The sequence below is a fragment of the Amphiura filiformis genome, chromosome 18 (genome assembly GCF_039555335.1).
Source record: "Amphiura filiformis chromosome 18, Afil_fr2py, whole genome shotgun sequence".
Lineage (NCBI taxonomy): Eukaryota > Metazoa > Echinodermata > Ophiuroidea > Amphilepidida > Amphiuridae > Amphiura > Amphiura filiformis.
Genome location: NC_092645.1, coordinates 29917483 through 29922918, shown reverse-complemented (window position 1 = coordinate 29922918; position 5436 = coordinate 29917483).

The window sequence follows — 5436 nt, the reverse complement described above, 5'->3', positions numbered from 1 at the left end:
CGAAACACCTAAAATGTGTTGGTCCCTCCTTTTTTAAGAACCAAAACTTTTTTTGACCCCCCTACCTTTTTACCAGTCCCCCACCAAGGTATTTATGAATACTCCCTTAGTGAATTTACTCACAAAAAATAACATACCTTATTTTCACCCTTTCAGAGAAAGAGTTTTCACCCTTTTACATTAAGAGAGTATATTGGGGTTATGTCAACAATGTGCACGTGGGATGTCAGTCGCAACCATTTGTCCAAGCAATATCAAAAGTAAACTGTTCGATTGCCGCACTCGAACTACACATTTTGCTCCTTTATGTAACTCTCGTGGTTCACTAATTTGGTTCAGTCACAACTGTAAGAAAGTTGAACATGTACTTTTAATGCTTTTGTTATTATCTTGAAGGTATATTTAACAACGGGATTACGAACACATCTATGTTGCATGATATGGCGACACATCAAAATCGCTCGGTCGGAGCCAATTCACAGAAAAAACGTCGTTTGCAGCCTTCTGACACCAACAAAGTCAATGAAGCCGGTTCCACTGGGAAGAGGTAACCTCTTCTTTCTGGTACCACGAAGCTATAAATCGAAGATTGGATACATTATAGCGTTAACAGACGTGTGTTTATGTCTACAAGTTTTCCTCTTATGGAGAAATATGGACACGGGATGTCAATCACAACAGTTTGTCCAAGCATCACAAGAAAACTTCACAAAGATCCCGGAACGGTTGAAAGTTTTAATTGATGGAAGCATTGTCACGAAAGCCGGTGAAGTAAGTCGCTTTTTACTCTTATGTTAAGAGCTGAGCTGCGGGGAAGAGGGAGAGAGAAGATAGAAAGGGAAGGGAAGGAGGTGTGGGGTTGGGGTTTTGGTAAGTTAGATAAGAGAGAGAAAGACAGACTGACAGACATAACCCCCCCTCAAAAAAATACACACATGAAAAGAGCGGGAGAGAAACATTGCACTATACAAAGGAATAAATTGGAGCGTTCTATTATTTAATATTTTCCATTGGTAGCATCGTATAAAGAAAGTCTTATCAAGAATGGGATACCGTTATGTCACGCCAGATGAAGACTGGGATTTGTTATGGACTCAACTCTATCCGTTCAGCCATAATTCTAGGAAACGGAATCCGGGACTAGAACTACTCGCGGATATAAAAAATATTCCTCCTCGGAGTAAGGTAAGTGGATAGATGCCTGTCTTTTACTCTTACTCTTCCACTGTACATCTTACTAGAGTTGTCTTTAATCTCTCTAGGTTCTTTTTATTTCTCCTCCCAGCAAACACAAAACGTTTTTAAAACGTTTTAAACAGGTTATATTTTTAAAAATCATTTTGTATGAAAACACACTACAAAAATATTTTTAAATGTTTTCAAAATGTTATTGAAAAATATTTTCTGCAAACATTTTTTGCCTAATATTTTGTCAACACTTATAAACGTTATGTTAGAATGTTTGCAGTAAGTTGTCAAAAAATGTTTAGGAATGTTATGAAAATGTTTTATATAACCCGACATTTAAACGTTTTCTTTTAACTTTTTATAACCTTTTGTGAATGATGTCGAAAACGTTTTGTGTTTGCTGTGCTGCTACCAATTGTTGGCATTTTAGTATTTTGTTTAGTTTTCTTAGGCAAAAAAAAAAAAAAAGGTTTGTCTCAAAGCTGACGAGAAATTTAAAAACAAATGCGAAATGCGATTTTTTTTTTTTTTTTTTTATTCCCGACTTTTTTTCATGGTATTTTGTAGGCACAAGAAGCTTTAAAAACGCCCGAAAATACGAAAATAATAAAAAAATAGAAAATAAAAATATTGCCTACCTGGCCCTCTGTTGATCAGATTAGGTCAGTTTAGACACTCGGGTTTAGATTGTCATGTAATTTGTGAACAACTCACTGAACTGCCGGCCCCCGCGCGCCCGGTGTGAGTCGAAGAAAAAGTGACAAAAATTTGACCATGAATTTTGTTTTATAGTCAAAATATTCCACTAATTCGATTAATATAATGATATTTGGCCTAAACTTGAACTCATTTGATATGAAATGTCAGTTTTTATTGAGTTTTTACACTCATCCATGTGCTTGCAATGCTGCTGAATTCTGCACTTTGGCGATGTTGGAACTGCATTTTATTGAATTCGGCGAACTTTTATGGCATAAAGCAACATTTTTATAGTAAGTGCACTGCTTGGAAACTTTCTTAAAAAGCGAGATAGTTGGTTTAGAATCACGGCGAGAAAATTTGGAGAAAAAAGTCTGATTTTCGCTGATTTTTTTCTGGAAAAAACTATAAAAAATTGGTTTTTTTTTACAAACGCGCGCGTCAGCTTTGAGACGAACCTTTTTTTTTTTGGCCTTATCTTAGTGTTTAGCTACATAACCACCGTCTCATAATTTTATACCTCAATAAAAAATAACATTTAGGTTATATTGAACGTCCTCAGGTTAATCATTTTCCAGGAATGGGTTTAATGCTTAACAAGATGGTATTGACCACCGCTCAACCTTGCAAATATATCCCTAAAACGTTTCTTATGCCGCGGGAGAAAATGCACTTTTTGAATCAGGTATGAACACATTGTGTAAAAAAGTAGCTATATTACTATGATTAGTCAAAACTTTTTAGTATTGGCAAGTAGCATAGCTGCGGGTCGGGGTAATTGGGGCGACCAATCTATGACGTCGATTTTTTGGGCATTTGCGTCCATGCTGTCAACTTTTTCATTTTTACAAAATTATGCTTATTCTTAGTTTCACTCTTTTTTTTTCATTATTCTAATAATTAACTATAACGGAGAATATGAAGCACCCGTGTAAAAATAAGAATGCAAAGACTAAAATAAGTCTTTATACGAGTCTAGGTTTGATTGTCACTGCGTACACACACAAATAATTATATGTTTTTGGCCCTTATTTCTAAAAATTAGTCAAAGCATCAAAATTTATCATCAGTCCATAAGGTTCTACTTGATAAGGTTTATGATTTACCTATGTTTACTTGGTAAACGCAATGTTAGAACGCTGTTTAAAAATTTAAACCGTGCTGATAAACGGGTAAACTGAACACTCAGTTGCTTGAAATATTGTTTAAGAACTTTTAAACAAGTTATTGTTATGCAACTGGCTCTTCAGGTCACCATTAATCAACGCTGTTTAAACTTTTAAACAGTTTTTATCTCTCATGATAATATTCTAATCTCAAAAGGAACTAGTGTTATACATTTATACATGTATTATTCTGCAATCCCGGGTAGGAAGATCAACTGATTGTGTCGTCCTCTCTATTGTTTGTCTGACTCCCTATAAAACAATATGAATATTTATATAATATTGAATGGCTTTGAGTGTGATACAAGAATATTTTTCTATCGAGTGCAATATATTCTTGTATCACACGAAAATAAGCCATTCAATATTATTATTATTATTTATATCAATATATTATTATGTAAAATGAAAATTTAAGCTTACTTAGCCACCGGGTTTAACCAATGTGTATTGTAATGTAAGCTTCGTGTACCTTATGACCTTCTTGTTTTCTGCTCTTTACTCTCCAAAGACAATTTCGGAATAATTATATATAGGTTTATTTGTAGATGTGGATTATATTTCCTAAGGTTATCATCATCCAGAATTGCCGCGAATTATTTTTTTTAATTAAGTGATTTTACTTATTTATAGGCCTACAGTACGAAATCTCCTGTGAGCCGTTACGGTGTCTGTATTGTTGATCTGTTGATTCATGACGCGTGTTGGTGTTGTCATCATTGTAACGCGCGACGCGTACGAGATACGCGTACAATATTAAAAAAATATTGTATTGCATCCGGGTATTTTGCAAATATTGTACAATATACAGTTTTATTGTATCGCTCAAAAGCCTGATGTAAATAATAATTTATGTTATTTTCAGATAAAATCAGGGAGATACCAGAACCACTTGTGGATTGAAAAAGGCCAAAGCCACAGAGGAAATAAAGTGAAGGAAGTACAAGGTAGTGTAAGGTAATTTTTGTATCGAGTCTTGAGCGCATTAATTTGGTGGAGATGTTACGCATTATAAATTCACATTATTATAATTTATATTTATTATTATTATTTTTATTATTATTATCATTATTAGTATAAATATTATTATTATTATTATTATTATTATTATTATTATTATTATTATTATTATTATTATTATTATTATTATAACTCGCGCGCATGGCTATGCCAAATCGCATGTAAAGTTGTGTATAGCTACGTATAATCCGGAGTGATCAGCTCTTTTGAGTTGATTTTGCAGTTATTCGCTGTAGAACTGACGTAAGGCTTCCATAGCAATAGACGAATACAATTTTTTGACTATATTGCCCTGCACTACAACTTTTACGCGGTACCTATGCATTCTTCTTCTTGCGTATGTCAGGAAGAAACAAGATATAAAAGCCAAAACATAAATTTCATTAAATTTCAAGCCCAGTACGCATCAACCAGTCCCTGGTGGCTTCATCGACTTCAATCAGGCCGGAGATACCATTCGGTGGTCTATGGAGGTGACAGGATGAGATGATGTGGTCGGCTGTTTGTTCCTCACTACCGCACTCGCAAGCTGGGCTTTCCTTTAAGCCCCATTGGAACAGGTTGGCATTGAAGCGTCCAACTCCACTTCTCAGGCGGTTTAATTTTGTCCAAGCAGACCTGGGTAGATTGAAGCCTGGGATGGTGTCTGTTGGGTCTGTGACAAAGCGCTGGAGTGGTGAGGAAGACTGAAGCCATTGGTCTTTCCATGCCTTAGCTGTCCAGTGCTTGGCTGTCTGGTTAGGCTGTGTCGTCTTCATCAAGACTATTGCTTGCTGAGCAAACGGCTTCCTGGATACCAATCTCCTGCTTTCCCCCTCACTGTTCCTAGCTCTTGACAGGGTGTCATGAAGGAGGTGTCCTGGTTCTTCAGATCGGAGTGCTATAGCTACGGAGGCTGCTTTCCTTCTGATGTCAGGCGGAGGGATTCCTGCTAAAACCGGAAGCTGTTCGGTTGGAGTTGGTCGCAGACATCCTGACACAATGCGCATTGCTTCATTTAGACCAGTGTCTACCTGGTGGGTGTGGTGGCTCCTGCTCCATACTGGTGCACAGTATTCTGCTGGTGCGTATACCAAGGCCAGGGTTGATGTTCTGAGGGTCTTGGCGCTTGCTCCCCAGCTGGTGCCGGCTAGGTGACGAATCAATGCGCATCTTGCTGTGACCTTGTCCCTTAGATTAACCAAGTGCTGCCGGTAGGTGAGGGCTCTGTCCAGTTTCACTCCTAGGTATGTGGGGCAAGCCTCGAAGTTCAGTCGCTTTGACTTGATGGTTACATTGAGTTCTCGGTTGGCTTCCCTGTTGTTGAGATGGAAGGCAGAGGAGACAGTCTTAGCAACACTCAGCTTGAGCCGCCATTGGTAGA